Source organism: Triturus cristatus, chromosome 7 (genome assembly GCF_964204655.1).
Source record: "Triturus cristatus chromosome 7, aTriCri1.1, whole genome shotgun sequence".
NCBI lineage: Eukaryota > Metazoa > Chordata > Amphibia > Caudata > Salamandridae > Triturus > Triturus cristatus.
The window spans coordinates 952017675-952043297 of NC_140590.1; positions in this window are offsets into that span (position 1 = coordinate 952017675).

The window sequence follows — 25623 nt, forward strand, 5'->3', positions numbered from 1 at the left end:
GCCTTACGATCCCGACCCCTCCCAGAGGAAAACCTCCCATGCCCTCGAGAAAAATGCTTCAGAGAAGGAGGGTGAAAGAAAGATTTATATTTGGAGGAAGGGGGAGCAGCAGAGGGCTGCTTGATGGAAGAATAGGGCTTCTTCTCCTTAAACAGTTAATGCAGTTTCCCCTCCAATTCCTCCCCAAACATCATAGACCCCTCGAACGGTAGACGTATGGCACAAGCCTTTAGAGCCGAATCCGTCTTCCAGTCCTTCAGAGACAAGGTTGCAACGAGCAGCCGCCCCTGCCCCGCCAGAGAGGGTGGAAGCCCGCACCACATCAAAAGAAATATCCGACAGGAACTCGACCTGGTGCTCGATGTGTTCCAACAACCCAGAGTAGTCAGAAGAGTTATCCATGGACTGATACAAGGCTTTGATATCCGAGATCAAGGACTGCGAGACATAAGTACCATAAATACCGGCCCTCAAGGCCAGATGGAAACCAGAGTACACTTTCCACAGGGAGGCATCCACCTTTTTATCCACTGGATCCTTAATTACCGCAACCTCCGCCAAAGAGGCCCGACCCACCAGACTCGCAACAAATGAATCGATAGGGATGGACATTTCCTGGAGAGGATAAAGCTTTGCCATGAACCTAGGCAGCAAAATGTGATTGGGATCCTTCCACTCCCTATTCAAAACTTCACGAATGAAAGGGTGGACGGGAACATCAACAGTCGCTGAGCACTGAAACTGCCTCAGAAAGGAACCCCCAGAGGTGCTGGGAGCCTCATCCTCTGGAAATCCCATGTTAGATTTAACATGGCGAAGCAAATCCGGCAACATCTCCTTATCCACGTACTTGCCCTTGCGTTCAGCATCTCCCAACCAATCATCCTCTGAATCCGAAGACAGAGAAAATGGAGGAGGCAAGGAGACCTTAGGACGAGACCCACCCCCCATCTCCCTCAGGGTCTCCTTGATGAGTCTATTTAAATGTTTATCACCACCTTCCTTGCGGCTCTTGGACTGAGCCGGAGAAGGGGAGGAAGAAGAAGAAGAACAGGAAGAAGGGGAGGAGGAGCGCTCCACATGACTGTGCTTCCTCAAATGCTTTCCCATAATTATCAGCAAGAACTGCGAGAATTCCTGCTGCCTGCACTATCAGCAGCACTGAAGATAGTAAGTCCCAGCAGGCAGTGGCGGACGGTGACATTTGAAAGCAGTGGGGCGTAAAATGTTTGTCATACTGCACCGAAGCGAGCGAGCGTGCCCAAACAACATAAGGGGGATTTTGGGGGATTATGTCCCCGAGAAAAATTTGAAAAAAGAGTGGAAAAATGGTGCATTTTCAAGCAAATTTGAGAAAGCAGGAAGGTTAATAAAGCAATTGTGAAAGTGAAGTTATTACATTAATAAAGAGATGTCATAACATAGGTAGCTGCTTATTCAGTATAACCACAGAGCTTCATAACAGACTTCGAGATATAATGCATTTCTGAGTACCGAACAGATGTTTTTTATTTATCTGCATCAGGTACATGTTCTTCGCAGCAGGCACATTAACCTTCTGTGATACCTTTCCATGAGTCAAAACTTCCACTAGACTAAACTCTGATCTCTCTCTAGGAAAAACATTAACCATCAACGTTATCGTGACATTTTTATTGTCTCTCGTCAGGCCACAACTGAAACCCAACGCACCTTCCAACCAAGTGTGATTGCTGAAACCAACTCTCAACATGTAACATTTCAGACACCACCCTTCCAAATATGAAACCTGACACCAACAGTTCACGTGAGTCTTGTGATTCTTAACTCTACATATGTGAGAACCTTGACACCATCCTTCACATATGAAATAAACCTTCTGGTTTACACAGGTGCTTCTAGACACCCACACAGAATATGCCAGCAATCCTGTTTGCAGACCCCGTGCCCCTGTACACCTCCCAGCCTGCACACACTTTATTACCCCAGCCCCTTATGCTGACACACTCTTGTTGCCCAGTGTTCAATGCGATTCAACACGTATGGCCTTTCAATACCAGCCAGCATACAATGTGGCACAAAAGCAAGTGTTTTTATATAGGAACATGTGCAATGAAAAAATGAGGCCTAAAATGTGCACAGTTAGGCTAACACAGGAAAACCACAATGGGCCACGCAGGAAACACACAATATTGCGATGCGTTCCATCAAGGATGAACTTTCATTCAGGAAAGCCCTCAAGACCCGTTTATTTGCATCCTGCTAGTTCCAGCATTTGGGCACCTTAGTATGGACTCCTAGCGCCGGGACACTCCTTGGAGGAGCTGTGTGCTATACAAATTCATTCATTCATTCCTTCACTAGGGACGAACTGTAGCGGGACAACACTCTGTTCATTAGTTCTACGGAGCATTAAAATCCAATGCAATATCTGCCAGAGGAAACCTGCATTTGGTAAACACTGTCTGAAACCTCTCCGAGTCAATTGCTGGCTTGCCATTTTTGTGTCAATATACGCATGGAACACAAGAGAATGCTATCCCACCACTCTCTGCCTAATTGACCACCCAGAACACCGGGCTTATCTCCTTTCATGGTGGCATGTGTGCCCCTGGCTCTGGGAATGGGAAACCTGACCCGAAGAGGTGTGGCTGCTTCATGCCCCCTGGTTACCTGGGGGCACTGCAGATTCTTGCTTTCTTATTTTCCTCGTTTGAGGCGAATCCACACAATTTTCTGCCAAGGCCACCCCCTCTTAAAAATGCCAGAAGCTTAAGGAAGGAATTTGTATGAGTGTTTCTGCTCATGTCTGGAGTAAGGGCTCAAATATAATCAAACCCCGGTGCATATCAGGTCATGCATCACCCTGGAGAGGAGGCCTGAAGCCCGCTCTCTCGCCGGATAGACACACACTTAGACTGGAGGTGGATTCCAGAACTACCCTGAGAATTCACCTCATACAGCCACCACTGAGCCATGACTCCGAGTCTCTCACGTCTCGTCGGGGGTAGTAACTACTTGCTATATAAACACAATTACTCAAACGATTTGTAATTTTTCACAGACACTGAGCCACATCTCTCAGCGAGATTCGGATCAAGTGGGGCCTGGTACTGGGCAGCGCACGAGGCTGTGAGGCGCGTCTATGGGGCGAAGGTGACAACCTTAGGGGTTTTAGTCTTCCCAGGTCTGCTGTCACTCATCACTGGCCCTTTACTTTGACATCAATATCCTATTATTCAGCTTTTACAATGTGAGTAAATTGTCTCCCAGAGTGCAGTTCTTACCTTGCTTTGCAAATCCCTTTAGAATCTAATTTTCACTTTCTTGACTCTATCTGTGTTTCCCTTGGTTTCTGTTTTTGTGTTCTCTCACTCACTTTCGATCTCACACTTTTTCTACATTCTTTCTCTCTGGTCTTTCTCCTCTGTTAGCCGTTTCTTCTCTTTCGCTTTCTCTGTTATCTTTCCTTCTTTGTCTCTCACGTTTTATCGTCGTCCTCTCACTAGTTTTAAAAATGTGTCATAATTGAAGAATCGTACACGCCAAAACATACACGCAAGTGTGGCTCTAAGAGTCTGAGGTTGCGGTTCGCTATCATTCGATGCCAAACGCTTTGTTGCTATAAAATTAAGGCGATCAATAAAGTTAACGTTTCCCCAAACGCAGACCATAAACTAAAGTGCAGCGTTCGTGACACACAGAGCCCATTGAACGTGCCAGCCACGCCCTCCTAGCATCCGGCGATCGCCGACCTTCCTCCAACAACGCTGTGTGCCACTACACATAGGGTATTTCATTTATAATTCACTCTCAAAGCTGGGATGACATTTTTTCGGCCTGGCTATAGTGGTAACCGTTTGGTGTTATTATTTGCAGCAACAAATGTAGGCACGCACGGAGCAAAAGGGTGATTGGGGAGCAAGACGTGTGGGGTGATGGGACTGCAGAAAAGGACAGGAGAGGTAAGGGTTCACTAAGGGAAGGGGAACATCGTGAGCGGAAGTGAAATTACCTGGATACATATTATAACCTGTTGTTGTACTGGGGGAATTAAGGACGCTGAAGGCAGTCGCGGCTCGTGTCGTGTGGGGGGGGTGTCGCGCGGGGGTGGGGTTTTTAAAATAAAATCCTTATCCTACCTGTCCTGAGCAGGTCCGGGTCCGCGCCGCCTCGGGTCCTTCTGGCGCCTAAACTCACTGGAACAGCCCATCACTGCTGGCAAGACCCCTCTCAGCCAATCCTGGTGCTGGAGCAGCACCAGGATTGGCTTAGAGCAGGCTTACGCTCCGCCCGCCTACCCATTAGGAGACCGAGGTTTGAGCCTTGGCTCAACCCTCGCTCTCCTAATGGGCATGCGCCAGCCTTTGGAAGCACTAGTGCGCATGACTGGGCACGGTGCAAAAATCGCCCTCCGTCCCCACTCATGCGCACTTGTGTGCTGCTGCCTGTTGCCCCAGACAATGCCTGTCAGTCAACATGAGGCCAGACCGCCCACCCCCTTCAGACTCTGAAAGGGGTGGGCGGTCCAACATCATACTAACTGACAGTTCTCCCTCAGCGTCTCTGAACTTAAGTAAACTGAGAGTTTACTTAAGTTCAGAGATGCCGAGGAAGCTGCGGACGCGGGGCGCGAGCGGGGGGGCAACGCCCCAACGCCCCCAATGGACGCACCGCCACTGCCAGCAGGCCCTAAACAAACCAACCGCGGGACCACCAGCAGCACTGAAGAAATATGCCCCAGTAGGCACAAGAAACTCCTGCCGCCTGAATTACCAGCCGTAATTCAGGAAACAAGCACCAGCAAGGCAGGACAGAAAGCATCCGGGATTCCCACAATGAAAGAAATGCGAACCGCTATGCGGTACTTAAATACTCCGGTCCCAGACGCCGAGAAGCCTCCATGCTCCAGCACCGACCGGCAGAGCGTGCGCCTGACTTCTGGGGCCATCCCTAACCCGGAAGTCAGGCAACGAAGACCTGGAAGACTCCACATCACACTGCGTCTCCCAGCAAGCCGGGCAGACCAGGAGGCGCAGAACAGGATTCCCCCAAACCGCACGAGGTCCAGAACAAACAACCGAGGGAATCCCACGGACGTACCCAAGCCCAGCAGGGAGGAAGGCGGGACCAGCAAACTCCACCGCCCGGCAGCGGAGCAGGTACGGGCACAGGAGCTCCCCAGCTCCTGCATCCTCGTCCCATTCTGTTGAAGACAGAAAAAAAGAACAGGAGGAATGCTGGGATTGTACTCCCAGAGGTAGGGGTGTGGGGGTTGGGCCAGCATTCCTTCATTTCTTTTTTTTCTGTCATGAGATAGTAATATCTCACTATTCATGAATGGGAAGAGGACAGGAGGGACCGGGGAGGTAATGTTACCTACAAGGAGGTGGCTTGCTTGGATGGTGTGATATCATGTTGCATCTTGGGATGCTACCTGCAAGCTCATGTATTGAAGTTAGGGACAGAGTCCGGCGATTTCTGCCTTGCCTTGAGAGAGAGAGCATCTTAGAACAAGCTTTGTTGCTCTACGCTACTTGACCCATTTCAAATTGAGTGGACTTCTTAGGAAGCCTTCACGTGCTGACACCTTTACATAACTTGCCTTGGGGAAATGCTAAGTAGGGATATCACATTAGTGGTAGTGTAGGGACAGACTAATGCTTTTCACCGACGAACCCCCCGTGAAGGGGAATTTGGATGTCGGAGCCATTCTCTTCTGTATCTTGATTTTGGAACTGGTTATTATGTGCATGGTTCACGTCTAACTTCACCCGTAGGTTTGGTTTTGTATTAGTTCCAATGTATTTCTACACCCTCGTCTTGAGGTGCTACTATGTCCAATTGTTCTTGGCTTTGTAATAAACTTACTAACTTTGTCTGTGATTCTGTGATTCTTCAGATTCAAAGTTAATTCGAACGGTAATGATTGATTGGCTAACAATTTTCCTCCCCTCCACACTTTCATGCAGACAAAAAGAGACATTGGCCTAGGGTTCCAGAGTAAATCTAAAATGTGAACCCGGCTCCTTCAGGGTCAAGGATTTTTTCACCAAAATTGGGAAAAACTGCACAGTAAAGTGTTGGATAAATCTGGGAGAGATACTGGCTGGTAACATCCGGCCTCCATTATCTCTGCAACAAAGTCCAGCAAACTCATAATAAGGCCCTGGAAAGTTCACATAATACCTTTGTGTGAAGTCTATCACAAGAGCGTGGTTGAAAATACAGCCCAACCGTAATCATGGGGATTCTAAGCTCAAAGGAAGTTTTACTCTCAAGTCCAGTCCTGTAGTTCAAGTACAGACTGTAGATAAGAACTCAGGGACTCTCTCAGAAGGACTGTTTTTGACTGTAGGCTATAAGTAGAAGCCGGTTACAGCAGCTCACACCATTCTGCAGATGTGTAACTAGTGCCTTCCCTTGTCCGAATACAAACTCAAAGCTTGGCTATTTCCCCACTCCCCAGCGGGGCGTCTGTTGCTTTGCGGTGCCTGCCCTGTTCTGTGCTCTCCCGTCAATCCCCGTCCCACCGCAGCGCTCCTATGTCAGGCTCTGCCACCCATGTATGCGGAGGAGGCGTCTGTGGTGGGCACGGGTGAACATCTCCGGATCTATGTAATCCTCGCTGCTGAAGTTAAACTCACACATCACAGTGGTGGCAGACACAGCAGCCGAGCTGATTTCACATACACTCACAGCTGCCTCAGGCTTGGATACTTGGTCGTTCTTCTGTCTTTCCTTGTAATATGTGTACTTTCCTATTTCCAATCTATTCATCACACTTAAAGGCTGACAGAGATGAGAGGCAACTCAACTGCTGGATGCACGCGGTGTATTTCCGACCCGTAGTCACACAGCCCTTTATTCTAATTAGAGATATTGTGCACCCTCTATCTGTAGGTTAGCTGTCGCGAGATGTCCCACTCAGGGCACAAGTCGGGGGTACATGTTGTGTTTGTGTTCTTGTAGCAATGTGACCTCATTGGGTTCACATGCACCCGCGTCCACCCACTATCCTCAGGGTGGACGGCGTCCACCCACTATCTTCACAGGGTGAACACCATCCACCCTGCCAAGAAGTTGAGCCCCACTGAATAATGTGCGAACCCGTCCCGGTGTAATCTATTTTCCAAACACCGGGACACTTTCAGCAGCGCCTGCAGGTTGTCTGCTTTTCATCTGCAACAAACAATAACCTGCAGGCGGTGACAGGATGGGGCTTTCTTATTTTAGACTCCAATTTGAGGGGTCATTAGGAGGCCTCCTTTTGTTCCACTCTCTCAGCTGGGAGCAATCAGGAGCCTGCCTCACACCTGATGCAAATGAAGCATACGGGAAACAAAGGCTCACACCTTGCTAGCACTTCACACATACTTAAGAGAGGCAGCTTTTCACTTAGTTCAGCCCCTGTTTAGGAGATATACAAGCTTCCTAGTATTTACACAAAATAAATGTAATTTATACAGCGCTTACTTCCCCTGAGAAGGCGTTGAAATAATTTAAGTACCACTATTTTTTCTAGTATAGCCCTACTCATCCCAATGCAGGGTGTCAGAGCGCTTTACATCAGACGTGCATATTACATATACAATCAATGATAAACGTTTGCAAAGGAATGTACAGGATGTGTTACATAAAACTGGGGGATTGCAAGGTGTAGAAGTCACATATCATCTTCCATATCACACTGTGCTATTATCCTCGCAATGCGCTCAAACATACACATGATAGACCTGCTAAACATATATGTGAGGGCTTTAGATCTGATGTCACTTCTTGTGATGCCACTTCCTGTAAAGTCGTGGCTAGTGACGCCACTTCCGGTGATGTCAATTCCTGTGATGCCATGTGTGATGTCATTGCCGTGCTGTCACGTGCTGTGTACGCACCGTGATGTCACGCAGCGTGATGTCACTTGCAAACTGCCTAATTAGGTTAGTCCCCTCACTTTTGTTTTTTAGGTCTCGCCTGACCCAGCGCATGCGCTGGTCTGGCGAGACTTTTTGAGAGGGCTCCAAAAAGTGCTACCAGGCCAGCCTAGAGCTACAGTGAATGTGCACTGGCGCGTGTGCCGCGCTTGACCGCGATTACTTTCACTTTCGCGGCCGCAGGGCCGCTTTGATGTTTGATCGCGATCACTATCGCGGCCGCACTGCCGCTTGGCATAGCCAATAGGTCTCGCTTTTGGGACTTTATAAGTATTTAGTTATGCAACTGTTGCATGGCTAAACACTTATAAGGACCCAAAGGCGAGACCTATTGGCTATGCCAATGCTTGTTTAAGACTTGTGCCCTGGTCCCACTATTCCGCTGCACTAATACTTCTGTTGCTTTGCATTTGATGTGACAGATACCTGCCAACTCACGGGGTGCCATTGTGGGTCACACTATGTCACCTCCCTCCACACCGTGTCCTGGTGAAAAGCCGATCTCACACAGTGGCAGAAAAGGCTAGCTGGAAACTTCTGCACTGAGTGTGTTTTCAGCACGTGTTCGGAGGCTAGTGTCCACTAAGGGGTGTGAAAACAGCTGGGGTCATGGGAGGCAGCCTTAGCAGCAGTGTTGTGTTTTTTGGGGCTTGGCTAATAGTGTTTTAGGGAGCAGAAATCTCACGCACTTCTCAGCATGAAGCCCCACCCATCAAGACTGCCTCCCCCCACACAGTGAATGTGTATCTAAAGTTGGCAGGTCTGTGGCGGGAACAACTCACGCGGTAGCCGTTCTCGTCACTCTAGACTTTTCAATGCCAATTCAAATTGTGTTTTTTGAAGAGTAGAGGTTTTTGCTGTGCTTTCCGGAAATTCACACTTTTACTGACAAGCCATGAAAGAAAGGTCCAGCGTGTTCCATTTCCAGAGTCCTCACAGCGCTTAGCTCCAGTTGTCGTGTCCTTCTTCCCTTCCATCTATTCATCATTCCCTTATAACTCAAGCTTTATCAAACATGTAAATTGCGATATTTGGAAACCTCGAACCTCTGAGGATACCAGCAATAAAGTCCCACATTCTGTCCCCTTACGGATGACCTCCGCGCAGACTGTATATTCCAATATTGTTTCCCCAGCACGCCCACCTGTCTGGATTCCTCCACTTTCATTTGCCGACTTCTAATCACGGACGGACGGAGGCTTTATTTTCCAGATCACGAAATACATCGGACTGGCACTAGTACGACTCTAACCGACGGGTGGAAGTCGAAAACAATACATCGTTGAGGCTCCAAACCGGCTGGTGGAGATCCTTATGAGTTACTCTCCTTACCTGACAAAGAAATTATCATTTGCAGGGATACCTAGAAATCCACTTTTGGGCTGCCATCTCCCCCCTCCTGCCCTGAGGAAGACCCGCCTGGACGCAATTCCACTTTTGCGCTATATATAGGGTCGAAACGTCGGCGTATTACAAATGTCTACACAACGCTTAAGATCACAGCCCCATTCATCATTGAATCATTAAGCATATGTGCTAATATTAAGGACATCTATGATTTCTCTTCCCCCCCCCCCTTTTTTCTTGCACAAATTGTTTCTGTATATAGTGGACTATCTTTATCACTAATCACCACATGTCACTGGTACACTACAGTCACGTTCTGCACATTGCAATTGAATTTGTAAATTGCGACAGCCTTTATTATTTGATTTTCTCTTAATACATATTTTTTCAAAAATAATAGTTTTTGTGTGTGTTATATCATTCATATTTGTTATAAGTAGGTTGCTGCTACTTGTTCAAAGTAATTGAAACATTGAAACCCTGACAGAACCAATTTTTTCCTTAATAGACTTCTAATATACGTACGTGAACACGGATAGATAAATAAATAAATGTGTGCCTTCGAATGTATGCTAAACCTTGATGGGTGAATTAAAACTGGAATATTGAAGTGGGGAGGTTTAAAATCTAGAGAATTATACATTTTTACGTGGGAGCATTGGCTGTTGCCTCGTAGTGATTTAACCCGCACAAGGAGTGCTGTCTGTGGCAGTGACTGGAGGGCACCCATACATTGCCATTGAATTTGCCACGTGGTTCGACATGTAATTGTCGATTTACAAGTGACTTGTGATCGAGTCTGACCGTGTAGCACGCTTACAATGTGGATTTGGGGTGGGACCAGTCGGTGTGCACAGAGCACTTATGTGAGCATACGATAGATGTGCCGCTGTTTTGGTACAGTCCAGGAAGGTATAGGAGTCGTTTGATGTAGTGATTTAAGTGGGCAAGTACTGTCAGGGACTGAAAGCCTGCACTACTTTTAGAAAGGGAGAGTACCGGGACTTCTTAGTGGAGGCACACATTAAGAGTGAAACTAGCAGCACTTCTCATTAGTAATCAGGTGTCCTGGGATAATGAGGCCCTTCGTTATTATATTTCCATTCCACTTCAGGAACCGGTTTAACTGTAAACAGATTTGTAGTAGGCTTGTCCGGGAGCATCAAAGCACCCAAGATGGGTGGCGGTCCAAGGAGGGTCTGAGTGGCACAAAGCGCCCCAGAGGCCCCCGGTATCCTGCACATCGGGGGCATCTGTCGTGCTTAGCGCTCAGTGTGGTGCACTTGGCTTGTTAGCTCTGCAGGTTGAAAGTTTACTGACCCCGCTTGAGGAAGGCATAAATGACGGTCCCCGGGGGAAGTGAGGGTCGCAAACCAGTCTTCCCCCGGTGCTATTCGCGCAAGGCCGGAAGGACAAGGTGGGGGGTGGGATTTAGAGATTGGGGAAGGGGCGAGAGTTTAGGAATATATATAAGGTGTCAGGAGAGGACGATCCGGCCTCTTCCTGACACCTTAGCACCACCGGAGCGTTGAAGTTAAAAGTTTGTCCGCCCACCCACCCTACAGGTTTAGGGGGGGCATGACACTAGGTCGGTCTTAGCGTGCCAGTTTAGAGCAGGTTGCAGAATAGCGGCGTTACGGTACTTTGGAGGGGTGGTGAGTCACATAGGGGCAGATCTACCCCTCGGGTGGGGGAGAATGGTACACAGGTGACTGATAGCGGGGCGCGGAAGCAATGAAGGAGATTCAACAGAGAATGCTTGGAGGGCAAGTGAAGGTGAGAATGGGGAGAGGAAGGAGGTCACCGAGTGAATGGGGAAGAGTCAAACTGGTGAGATGGTTTGGAGAAGGATGAATGGAGAATGAGTTGGTATGGGATGGGAAAGTATATGTATTGCATTTTTGTACTGTTTAATAAAGTTTAAATGGTTGCAACCTTGTCCTAATAAAATGGCCTTTTACGCTTCAAGTAACAGCGTGGAGTGTAGTTATTGCGCGATGAACCTCTGGGGAGAGGATGTGGTCCGTCGGCTTAAACTGCCGACTTTGGTGCAGGAAACCAGGGTTCGAGCCTCGAGGTCATGTCCACATCTTGTGATTCTGGGCAAATCACTTAATCTCCCCATGCCTGAATATGTAATGTAAATACGGTGCTCATGTAAAGCGCTCCAATACCCTCGGGTCGAGTTAGCGCTATATAAATATGCAAAAAAAAACAAAAAACTAACTAAACTGGCAATCTTCCCTCTCCGGATCCACAGGTCTCTCGTCACAGGCCTTACAATTCGACAAACCCAACGCTCGAGAGAGATTCTTCGTAAATTGTTTTCTTTCGATTAAAAAGATAACCTTTTCCATGAGACAATACATGGTTACCCCCCTTCTGCCACTCCCTGCTCTTATCTAAGGTCAACTTTGTGCTGAAGAAAATGCAGGAGGAAAAGAGGAAGGAAACGCAGGACTGTGAGGGGAGGATTATGAATAAGGGTAAAAAGATTACTATTAAGTAATTAGTTCACAGGAGCCCGTGTTTGAAGCAGCGAAGGAGGGGGCAGCCAGGACTTCGTGCCCCAGCAGTCCCTGCGGCCCAGAGGCGCATAAATTTGGCAGTCGGGCCCCGCAGCGCGGGATGCGCCCGGGCCAAGGGCGGGCCATCTGCGCCCATCAGAGCCCAGTAAGACTGGGCTGGGCCCTTTCTCTTGGCTCTTCCGTTTTGTCTGCATATGGCCTTGCACTATCTGTGTTGGCTACCCCTATTCCTTAACAGCTAAAGCTAATTTTGTGACTAAAAATGCCTAAAGGGAAACAACAGGGGACCAGGGAGGGGACCCCTAAGATCCCGAAGACTCTCTAAAACTCTACACTTGATTGCTTTTTAATAAAGGCTGCCTCAGCTATTGACAAGGAAATTCTGGCAGTTGAACAATGGTTATCCTTGGAGGGGGTGTAGTTCCCGTGTAACTTTAAATCAAGATCTATTGATCAGCGGGGTGCATGAGTTTAATGAACAAGGAGCCCCAGAAAGCTTGCATATTCAAGCTATATCCCAAACTGAGCCATTGCCACCTCTGGAGATCTCACCCCCCCTTCATTCTGTTTCCGTGGTTCCTGGTCCTCCCGCCAAAAGGAAGAAGTTGAAACATCTGGAACCCTTAGTTGGTGCTAAGACAAGGTCCAAGAAAAAGTTGCAGGACCTATAGCAGGGGGTTAACAGCGCCCTTCCAGTGTTGCAGGGATTCTGCTGATACACAGAACTATGCGAAGAACCCCAGGACCTCAGTGAATTGTGGTGTACCAGAAACTCACCTCAGAACCCAGAACCCAGTATCCGGCTAGCATAAGTGTCCCATTCGTTATCCGAGATTCAGCTCGGCGGTCCCAATGAATAGACAACCCAGAACAAGCGACTCAGTACATACTCAGGAATGGTGGGAATCGGAAATACCTGTTCGTATATTATTCTCACATCAGTCCACAACAATAATCAACAGAGACACGTTGTAAATAAAAGGGGTTTATTTTTATAGACCACGTGTCCTAAGATGCAGTACTTTGGCTAATACAAGCAGACAAATGATTAATATCAAAACCAGCAACATAGTTACAATACCATAGAATATAAAAGGGGTGATCATATTATAATGACAGTGGATACTACCACCTTCCCTTTACGAAGAAGCTAATATTATTATTATGCTAATAGAAGGTCTCTTAGGCTTGAATAGGGGACCCCATACCTCAAAGATCAGCTTAGTGAAATCACATCACAGGAGCATCAGGAGTCTTCTCGCAGGAAGGCTCGTCTTCGGTCTGAATAATAAACATGATGTCTGTGATACTAAAAGCACTAATTTTCAGGCATTTGCAGCTGCGCGTGTGTTATGGCTAAATAGTGGGCCGATCAACCTAGAGTGAAAAACATGCATTGTGTAATAACCCAGACTATTTGTCACACCGTGTACAGACCAAGGTCGCTGCGCAGAGCTTGGGATGGTAACAACAGATTGCTCTTGTGTGAAGCAAGTCTCGAGACAGCAGTTCGTTTTAAGAAATAACATGTAAACGCAGTGTCGTGTGCAAAAGCAAAAAGATGGCTTTCTAACATCTAACGTGGTTATGCTAACTTAACAATGCCTGTACATATTCAGAGAGAACTCACTACACGCCCCCTTGATCGAAGCACTATTTAGTAGGCAAGAAAAGAGAGAACGCAGAGTTCAGTTTCGTCAGAGCAGAACAAGGCGTAACCAATCCAAAGGTTCAGAATGAGTTAAAGTCTGAAACGAAAAAATTGAAAAGCAAAAGGGGAAACTGTGGTGTCCGAAAAAAAAAATATAATCAATTAAAAAAAACTCAAAACAACCATCAGGGAGAAAGCAAAAAAAGAAAAAGGTAAATGCCGCGGCAGGGTGCTATCCAGGAGCGTCAGGCGCCAAGGACGATAGTGCAGTCAATCCATGAATGTATAGGCAGCAAATGTGGCAACCGCTTCCAACAAAAAATCATTTGCAGGGCCAGCGAAAGTCTCAGCCATCCAATCCATCAACGAAAAGGAACACACGTGTTCTTCAATCAGCGGAGCTTCCAGCACGATCAGAGGGCACCCGGAAGGTTCCTCCAAATAGCTCATAGCCAAGAAGTTGTAGGCAGCTGTAGAGATGTCCCAATTACCCAGGATCCCATGTGCTGCTCCACAAGCCATTATCCGGACACCAGAACAGGTCAACTCGTGAGACACTAAGGGCCTCATTAGTCGATCGAAATCCGGCACCGGAGACACCAGGCTGGTCAAGCACAAATCCAAAGGCCATTCAAAGGGACAATCCAGGCAGTGAAGCACAGGCTGCACGCAGGTGAAGTAGCAATACCGGAAAGATAATCCATATGCCAGGCTTAAGGTCGCCAATGGCAGAGTTCCATAAAAGTCAAGCATCCTATCTCGAAGAAGATGCAGGCGGGACAGGTGCACGTGCGGCACAGAAGGAGCAGCCATTCCGTAGGATGAAAAGGAAAAGCAGCACACCCGCCACTAGCGCCAGAAGCAGCGGAACACCTCCAAAGATGCTCGAGAAAAGGGAATGAAAAAAGCCCGGAACCACACCAAAAATAGTTTGGAAAGAGGTCACGAGACCCGAGCCCACAAGTTTAAAAAAATGAGCCAGGCCGGTCGTGGACGAGGCATTGAAAATAGTTTGGATCAAAGAGCCGAAATGTAGGGGGAGGTCAGTATTCAGAAGCGCCTGTACCTCAGTGCGCGTATTAGCCACGTGAAGGTCGAATGTTTCACGAGATGAAGTCAAAGACACCTCTTTTTGGGACAATAGGGCTCTTATTCTGCTCAACTTGTTGAACTCTGCTTTCAAGGTTGGAATCGAAGGCCAGATGGAAGCATCCAGCTGCCCATGCGGGGGTGGAAAGAGAACATTATTGCAGCAGACCACTTTCTGCGAGACAGTTACTATATACGGGATTCCCACTAACATCCCACAGCAAGCTTCACTATTCAAAATCAAATAACTACCGTTAGCAAGCAGTGTGAAAGAAGGCGTAATCACAGGCACTGGGACACCTCGTAGGATGCATGCCAAGTTCGGTGCTTGTACATTGCATGCGCCGTGTAATTGAATGTGCCTACATACCAAGGAATGGTCAGGTGACGTGGTACATTCCTCGCCTTTCAAATAAACCTCAGTCCCGTCCCTAGTACATCTATACGTAAAGGGGAGGGACCAAACCTCATGTATGAAAGCGGTGCCCAGCGGTTCATACCTACCCAAAGCATAATGTTTCATACAAGACGTAAACTTAAAAAGCGCAAAAGGGAGAGTTATCAATCCGTGGACTAACCACGTAGCTGAATTAATCTCCGCTACAGAAAAAGGCAATGGTTCTAATTTTTCAATATGTAACAATGAATATGTAGCATCCTTCATGGACATAAATCGCTGCTTGTCAGTAAGGTTAAAGGGAAGGAATAACGATGTAGTGTTAAGATAGTCCCAAGGGACTCTCCCTGCCTTTAAAGTCTGCAATGTCCATGCAAACTGCATAACAGAACGCAACTGGTTTTGACCATGATATAACACAGACATATCATCATGCACAATATCAACTACTGATGAAACAATATTATCTAATGTATAAATCCTAGAAGAGAGAGTGCTAATGCTGTTATCTATAACGGCTAAAACCTTTTCCATGTTGGCTTGGTCAATAGCCCTCAATCTGGAAGCCGCCTCAATCTGTGACAACTTCCAGACTTCGTTGTAAATAGCATACGCCCACCTCTTGGTTCTGCCACCCACAGGACCCTTAACAAAATCATTCAAATCTATTTTGTCATGTAATTGTGATAAATGAACTTTGACAGACGCCAAAGTGGAATGTCGCAGCCAAGATTGACATAACTTGCCCACAGAGTATGTAGTTACAGTATGTGACGACTCAAACCGAGGGTCTACGCGTTCCTGAGTATACCCCGGTTTCAGTCCCAGAAAACGTCGTTGACAGATATCTGAACTGCTTTGCCAAATTAACCAACCCTCACTATTAACTTTCGAAATATTGAAAGATGTATTTGAAACCAAGGATTGCAAAGCAGCAAGGGATAGATCTGTGTGGTTATCCCAATTGGGATAAGCGCCCAGATCCGGCACAGAAGGTGACTTTAATTGTTTAGAAGTAGCCAATCCAAAACAGGTGGTTTGGAAGATGGATGAATTCAAAAATAAAATATGATTTGGTATAAGACAGGCACGATGTAAAGCCTCTGTACCCTGTACCTGCCACGGCTTGGAACCCCAAACCGACTTTAGATCAATAGTAGCCTTCCATACATCATAACCTTTGATTTACAACTCGTCCATAAAGGACTTGGAATAAAGTAACTTTGTGTGTGTCAGTCTAACCTTTGCGGCAGACTCAGGCAGCACCTTAAAATAAAACGCTGCCGGGTTGGAAACACTGAAATCGGTAAAATATGAATACTTGTTAACTAGTGTTTGTGAACTTCCGAATTCGGGAGTAGGACAGTGTTCCCATTGGGTAAAATTTACAAAATTTCTAAATGTATTTGCTTTATGCAGGAAATGATTGCCATAATGTTGAAAACAATACTGTTCCGCATAATTAGCCGCATTTTCGTATAAATCTTCAGCATCAAAAGCGGCATAATATTTCAAATCAGAAAACAGTGACTCAATGGCGTGTACATCCCAATCATCAGAACGTATGTTCTGCCTAACCACATCACCCATAGAAACACGAAATACATTAGGTACATTAATGACCTCTGTAGGCCCATGAATTTGGAATTTAACAGCATCCCATGCGATTCCATCCAAGACGGGCCAGGCAGTAATATTCACAAAAGTCTGGTCCCTCTTCATGATGTGGGACGAGGAGTGGGGGGCCAAAGTTCCATTGATAAGTCTAATTATCGATCTCTCAGTCAGATAGTGGCCATCCACAAGACGGAAAAAAACTATCACGAACCCAATGGACATAAACAAAAAAATACTGAAAAGCAACAGCCAAATGTATGTCCAAGGGGCAATCAAAAAATGTCTCTTAAACCAGCAGAAAAAAACAGCAACGTTCGATGGGGGGCTTGAGGGCAACGAGTTAGTGTCAAAGGAGAAACGGGACTGTCCAAGCGCCGTAGATTGTAAAACAGGCGAGGGACCACGTGTAGGATAAGCATACTCAGTCTCTTCGGGCAAACCACCAGCCGATGGTATCAACAAGGGATCAGTAACCGATTGCATCTCGATGGCAACATCAGGCAAGGTGTTAGAAGCAAGAGTCAACATTGAATTTCTTTGCATCGTCTGGCATGAAACTGCTGGAGTCATGCTAAGAAGTATCGGCCACTCGCTGAAGTTTGACATTGTCAATAGAGATGTACCTGTTTTCTTTGCGACCAGGAAGTGGAGGTAAAATGACTGTTCTTGTTCCCTGCACTCCAAGCACTGGAACTGGTGCACGATAAGAGGGGCCGAACTCCTTCTTGTTCTCCACCTCCTCACGGACCAGATCTCCAACTCGGGGTAGCCAGCCGACTACCGGAACCCATTCGTTATCCGATATTCAGCTCGGCGGTCCCAATGAATAGACAACCCAGAACAAGCGACTCAGTACATACTCAGGAATGGTGGGAATCGGAAATACCTGTTCGTATATTATTCTCACATCAGTCCACAACAATAATCAACAGAGACACGTTGTAAACAAAAGGGGTTTATTTTTATAGACCACGTGTCCTAAGATGCAGTACTTTGGCTAATACAAGCAGACAAATCATTAATATCAAAACCAGCAACATAGTTACAATACCATAGAATATAAAAGGGGTGATCATATTATAATGACAGTGGATACTACCACCTTCCCTTTACGAAGAAGCTAATATTATTATTATGCTAATAGAAGGTCTCTTAGGCTTGAATAGGGGACCCCATACCTCAAAGATCAGCTTAGTGAAATCACATCACAGGAGCATCAGTAGTCTTCTCGCAGGAAGGCTCGTCTTCGGTTCATATCTACCCAAAGCATAATGTTTCATACAAGACGTAAACTTAAAAAGCGCAAAAGGGAGAGTTATCAATCCGTGGACTAACCACGTAGCTGAATTAATCTCCGCTACAGAAAAAGGCAATGGCATGGCGCACCTAACGTTTGGTCTATGAGTTGAAACGCCTTAGTAGTGCTTACATTTAGTCCACAGCACCCTCATTCTTGTTTCCGGATAACAAGTCTGACGGATTTAAACATACCTAGTTCTATTGATATAGGTTCTTTCAAGCTTGATCATTATAAAGGTTTTGGTAAGGATGGTCGGCCAATTTTTCCAAAACAACCTTGGCGGACTAAACAACAGGGAAAGCAGCAGCAGAAACAGGGCTCTCGGCCTGCCTCTCCCGTTCAGTCAAGTAGTGAACGCACTTATGATCTGCGAGATCGTGCTACTATTAAGTCTCCTGATAGATTTCAGGTTTCTGAACCGCGCTCTCCTCGTTCTTCACAGGAAACATCGGCTACACAGTCTGGTGGCGGAGGCGGTGGCAAAGGTCGGGGTGCTCCACAACAGCGTGACCAACCCCGACAGACTGAGGGTAAAGGCAAGCAGGACGAGTTTGCTCGACAAAGACCCCCGTTTCAGAAGAAGAAAGTGGCGGCTCTGACGGCAAAATATGCCTCAGATAGTGCGGACACAGCTTCAGAACCGGACATGGGCGCTGACGCTACTGGACAGCGCGGCAGAAATTACCATAGTCCGTCAAGCTCTGCGTCCATTTCTGGCGGCGACAGCAACTGATGTATTGGTTACTGTTGAGACAGCTGACACCAGAGTGGCTCCCCCTGATAGACTTTATGAAATAGTCTTATTAATAGAGGGTGACATACAACGTACTATAAAAGGGATTTTTTGGGATAATCTGACCACCACCTATGATATCCTCCTAGCGGAGGCAGATTGGCCCCCAGCCTTCATTTTGGAAGCTCCTAGAGGGGAGGAGAAAATCCTCCCGTCCTTTGCGCACACGGTGCCTAAGGACCAAGCTGAAATGTACGCTGGTGAGTGGGCGCTGGCGCTTGCGCCAGCGGTATATCGTACTCAAGTGGGTTGGGACCGGTTGTCCCCCTGCCATGAGATTCCATTGCGGTCTATGCCCCAGCCTCAGCCCCAATATCCCATGCGTCGTGAAGCTAGACCTCACGTCGCGGCGATCCTTGAACAATTGGAATATCAGGGTGTAATTGAAACCTGTGTGTCCCCTATGAATAACCCTTTATTCACTGTAACGAAGCCTGACGGCTCGTACCGTTTAGTTTTGGATTACCGGCACCTAAACTCCCATTGCCGGACCTGCGCGGTACAAAATACACATAGCTCGGCTCTAGTAGACAGTCTCGTGCGTAAACGATTTAAAACGACACTTGACATTTCCAATGGCTTTTTTAGCCATAACCTGTCCACACTGAGTAGCCAGTGAACAGCGTTTACTTCGGGCGGAAAACAAAAACAGTTTACAAGATTAGCCATGGGCTACAAAAATAGCCCTGGCGTCTTTTCCGCTCGCGTGGTTTCTCTCTTAGAAAGAATAGACCCCGAGGCATACTCCTATGTTGACGATATCTACCTTACGGATGACGAGCTGTTGCCGCATCTGTCTCGAGTCGACAATATTGTAGTGAGTTTTGCTGACTATGGCTACAAATTCAATTTTGCGAAGTCTCACATCGCGGAATATACAGTGTTGTTTTTGGGCTACGAGCTCAATAATGAAGGTAAGGGGTTGGCTCCCCACTTTCTGGAGAAGTGCGCATGCTTGAGTGCGCCAACGACACTAAAGAAATTACAATCTCTGCTGGGCTTTCTGAATTTCGGCCGTACGTACATTCCTGATTATGCCCAGCGTATCAAGCCGCTTTACGCCTTGGTACAACCCACATTTTCGAAGTCTAGCTGGCAGCTGGAACATTCTAAAATTTTACAGTCTTTACAGGCTGACCTTCTTGCTTCACAATATTTGCTGACACGTGATAACCGCACCAACCTGGTAATAAGAATAGTGCCAGGCGCCGTGGGTTTCACGTATTTGACGTTTAATGAGGGCGATACAGTCCCCATTGCGTACAAATCCCACTTGTACACCTCTGCTGAATTACGTTTTTCCGCTGTCGAAAAAGTTCTGACTGCTGTACAGATGGCGATCCTTAAAGAACGCGCACTGTCACATGGGAAACAGATTCTGGTCGTAACACCCTATCCTGCCTTAGAAGCGGTGACAAAGGCAAGTGTACCAAATTCTAAAGCTTTACATCCTCGGTGGATACAATGGGCCACGACACTGACGTCACCAGACGTCACCTACATCTTTGATGCCTCATTACAGACTCAAGAGTTCTTGCAGTATGAATTCGTTCATCCGTCTCCTCTGTCTTTGCGCCCGCTCAAAGAATACAATTGTGTCATATACACTGACGGGTCTGCGCAGCCCGCAATTGGATCAAAGCACGCCTACTCAGCGGCTTGCGCAATTGTCGTAGGTACTTTCGTAAATGGTGAATTCCAATCTGATGCAGTGCATACGCAGTCATTGGGCGATTGTACCGCGCAATTGGCGGAGCTTCGGGCTCTAGTGCTTGCACTGGAGTTTGCTGATCCCCGAGTCACTACTCTAATTGTGAGTGATTCTTTCTACTGTGTCCAGTCCTATAATGACAATTTACACTTCTGGTCTCAGAATGACTATCGAGACACAAAAGGTGGCACAATTAAGCATAAAACGCTTTGGGTTCGAGTGGCAGACTTTAAAGGACGTCTCCCTCTAGTGAATGTTATTCACACTCTTGGTCACCAGCGACTTGGTGTCCATGCTGTCGGTAACAGCTTGGCTGACGAGGCAGCAAAAACAGCAGTGGCTACATACTTAGTGGCAGCAGTTACCAGATCAAAGAGTAAGATTGATGATGACATCTTGGCAGCTATTGCTGCTACAGAAAAGGGAGGCGATTACCCGAAGGGTTTTCCTTCTCGTTACATTTACCATTTAAGTCCTGATAATGTCCCATTAGTGAGGATTAACGACGTTGGTGACAGAATTATTCCCAACGCGGACTGCAGACCCGCACTGATTCTGGCTGCTCATGAGGGGTTGGCGTCAGCCCACGCCGGAGTGTCAGCCACAATATCTCTGCTACAACAACGTTACTGGTGGTTTGGTTTATATAAACAAGCGCGCGCTTATGTTCTTGATTGTGACATTTGCCAACAGATTAAACCTTCTACTGTTGCGCGCCCATCACAAACACAGTTGTACATATCCAATAAACCATTTGGTTGTGTTTATTTGGATCACTGCGGTCCTTTTTCTTCTGATACTGCGTACAAGTACATCTTGGTTGCAGTGGATTCGTGCACACGTTTTCTGTGGGTATGGCCACAAAGGAGTGCTGACTCGCGGACTGTCATCAGAGATTTGCGTGTCTTTGTGGGAACTTTTGCGTGTGGTACCTTCCATTCTGATCAGGGCCCTGCGTTCGCCTCTAAGGCTTACAAGGAGGCTATGAGAAATTTGGGGGTCCTAGTCAAATTTTCGTCCCCCTACCGACCTGAGGGTAATAGTGTGGTGGAGCGAATGAACGGTGACTTAAAGCAATCATTGACAGCCCGTGTTTTAGGCACAGGCCGGAACTGGCTAGCCCATTTGTATAACGTTCAACGTGCACTTAATAATCTCCCTAGAAGGTCTCTGGGTGGGCGGACCCCGTACATGATGCTCTTCGGAATCAGAATGTTTGTACCGGACCTTGATGGTCTAGACATGGCGGCGTCGACCGCACCCTTTGACGTAGATGATCACTGTGCTGTTTTACAGACTCTACAAGAAGCCAGAGACACTCTATCGAAGGAACACTTGCCCTCCACATCTGAAGTTGAAGTTCAGGTTCCGGTAGTCGGCTGGCTACCCCGAGTTGGAGATCTGGTCCGTGAGAAGGTGGAGAACAAGAAGGAGTTCGGCCCCTCTTATCGTGCACCAGTTCCAGTGCTTGGAGTGCAGGGAACAAGAACAGTCATTTTACCTCCACTTCCTGGTCGCAAAGAAAACAGGTACATCTCTATTGACAATGTCAAACTTCAGCGAGTGGCCGATACTTCTTAGCATGACTCCAGCAGTTTCATGCCAGACGATGCAAAGAAATTCAATGTTGACTCTTGCTTCTAACACCTTGCCTGATGTTGCCATCGAGATGCAATCGGTTACTGATCCCTTGTTGATACCATCGGCTGGTGGTTTGCCCGAAGAGACTGAGTATGCTTATCCTACACGTGGTCCCTCGCCTGTTTTACAATCTACGGCGCTTGGACAGTCCCGTTTCTCCTTTGACACTAACTCGTTGCCCTCAAGCCCCCCATCGAACGTTGCTGTTTTTTTCTGCTGGTTTAAGAGACATTTTTTGATTGCCCCTTGGACATACATTTGGCTGTTGCTTTTCAGTATTTTTTTGTTTATGTCCATTGGGTTCGTGATAGTTTTTTTCCGTCTTGTGGATGGCCACTATCTGACTGAGAGATCGATAATTAGACTTATCAATGGAACTTTGGCCCCCCACTCCTCGTCCCACATCATGAAGAGGGACCAGACTTTTGTGAATATTACTGCCTGGCCCGTCTTGGATGGAATCGCATGGGATGCTGTTAAATTCCAAATTCATGGGCCTACAGAGGTCATTAATGTACCTAATGTATTTCGTGTTTCTATGGGTGATGTGGTTAGGCAGAACATACGTTCTGATGATTGGGATGTACACGCCATTGAGTCACTGTTTTCTGATTTGAAATATTATGCCGCTTTTGATGCTGAAGATTTATACGAAAATGCGGCTAATTATGCGGAACAGTATTGTTTTCAACATTATGGCAATCATTTCCTGCATAAAGCAAATACATTTAGAAATTTTGTAAATTTTACCCAATGGGAACACTGTCCTACTCCCGAATTCGGAAGTTCACAAACACTAGTTAACAAGTATTCATATTTTACCGATTTCAGTGTTTCCAACCCGGCAGCGTTTTATTTTAAGGTGCTGCCTGAGTCTGCCGCAAAGGTTAGACTGACACACACAAAGTTACTTTATTCCAAGTCCTTTATGGACGAGTTGTCAATCAAAGGTTATGATGTATGGAAGGCTACTATTGATCTAAAGTCGGTTTGGGGTTCCAAGCCGTGGCAGGTACAGGGTACAGAGGCTTTACATCGTGCCTGTCTTATACCAAATCATATTTTATTTTTGAATTCATCCATCTTCCAAACCACCTGTTTTGGATTGGCTACTTCTAAACAATTAAAGTCACCTTCTGTGCCGGATCTGGGCGCTTATCCCAATTGGGATAACCACACAGATCTATCCCTTGCTGCTTTGCAATCCTTGGTTTCAAATACATCTTTCAATATTTCGAAAGTTAATAGTGAGGGTTGGTTAATTTGGCAAAGCAGTTCAGATATCTGTCAACGACGTTTTCTGGGACTGAAACCGGGGTATACTCAGGAACGCGTAGACCCTCGGTTTGAGTCGTCACATACTGTAACTACATACTCTGTGGGCAAGTTATGTCAATCTTGGCTGCGACATTCCACTTTGGCGTCTGTCAAAGTTCATTTATCACAATTACATGACAAAATAGATTTGAATGATTTTGTTAAGGGTCCTGTGGGTGGCAGAACCAAGAGGTGGGCGTATGCTATTTACAACGAAGTCTGGAAGTTGTCACAGATTGAGGCGGCTTCCAGATTGAGGGCTATTGACCAAGCCAACATGGAAAAGGTTTTAGCCGTTATAGATAACAGCATTAGCACTCTCTCTTCTAGGATTTATACATTAGATAATATTGTTTCATCAGTAGTTGATATTGTGCATGATGATATGTCTGTGTTATATCATGGTCAAAACCAGTTGCGTTCTGTTATGCAGTTTGCATGGACATTGCAGACTTTAAAGGCAGGGAGAGTCCCTTGGGACTATCTTAACACTACATCGTTATTCCTTCCCTTTAACCTTACTGACAAGCAGCGATTTATGTCCATGAAGGATGCTACATGTTGCAGGGATTCTGCTGATACACAGAACTATGCGAAGAACCCCAGGACCTCAGTGAATTGTGGTGTACCAGAAACTCACCTCAGAACCCAGAACCCAGTATCCGGCTAGCATAAGTGTCCCATTCGTTATCCGAGATTCAGCTCGGCGGTCCCAATGAATAGACAACCCAGAACAAGCGACTCAGTACATACTCAGGAATGGTGGGAATCGGAAATACCTGTTCGTATATTATTCTCACATCAGTCCACAACAATAATCAACAGAGACACGTTGTAAATAAAAGGGGTTTATTTTTATAGACCACGTGTCCTAAGATGCAGTACTTTGGCTAATACAAGCAGACAAATGATTAATATCAAAACCAGCAACATAGTTACAATACCATAGAATATAAACGGGGTGATCATATTATAATGACAGTGGATACTACCACCTTCCCTTTACGAAGAAGCTAATATTATTATTATGCTAATAGAAGGTCTCTTAGGCTTGAATAGGGGACCCCATACCTCAAAGATCAGCTTAGTGAAATCACATCACAGGAGCATCAGGAGTCTTCTCGCAGGAAGGCTCGTCTTCGGTCTGAATAATAAACATGATGTCTGTGATACTAAAAGCACTAATTTTCAGGCATTTGCAGCTGCGCGTGTGTTATGGCTAAATAGTGGGCCGATCAACCTAGAGTGAAAAACATGCATTGTGTAATAACCCAGACTATTTGTCACACCGTGTACAGACCAAGGTCGCTGCGCAGAGCTTGGGATGGTAACAACAGATTGCTCTTGTGTGAAGCAAGTCTCGAGACAGCAGTTCGTTTTAAGAAATAACATGTAAACGCAGTGTCGTGTGCAAAAGCAAAAAGATGGCTTTCTAACATCTAACGTGGTTATGCTAACTTAACAATGCCTGTACATATTCAGAGAGAACTCACTACACGCCCCCTTGATCGAAGCACTATTTAGTAGGCAAGAAAAGAGAGAACGCAGAGTTCAGTTTCGTCAGAGCAGAACAAGGCGTAACCAATCCAAAGGTTCAGAATGAGTTAAAGTCTGAAACGAAAAAATTGAAAAGCAAAAGGGGAAACTGTGGTGTCCGAAAAAAAAAATATAATCAATTAAAAAAAACTCAAAACAACCATCAGGGAGAAAGCAAAAAAAGAAAAAGGTAAATGCCGCGGCAGGGTGCTATCCAGGAGCGTCAGGCGCCAAGGACGATAGTGCAGTCAATCCATGAATGTATAGGCAGCAAATGTGGCAACCGCTTCCAACAAAAAATCATTTGCAGGGCCAGCGAAAGTCTCAGCCATCCAATCCATCAACGAAAAGGAACACACGTGTTCTTCAATCAGCGGAGCTTCCAGCACGATCAGAGGGCACCCGGAATGTTCCTCCAAATAGCTCATAGCCAAGAAGTTGTAGGCAGCTGTAGAGATGTCCCAATTACCCAGGATCCCATGTGCTGCTCCACAAGCCATTATCCGGACACCAGAACAGGTCAACTCGTGAGACACTAAGGGCCTCATTAGTCGATCGAAATCCGGCACCGGAGACACCAGGCTGGTCAAGCACAAATCCAAAGGCCATTCAAAGGGACAATCCAGGCAGTGAAGCACAGGCTGCACGCAGGTGAAGTAGCAATACCGGAAAGATAATCCATATGCCAGGCTTAAGGTCGCCAATGGCAGAGTTCCATAAAAGTCAAGCATCCTATCTCGAAGAAGATGCAGGCGGGACAGGTGCACGAATCCACTGCAACCAAGA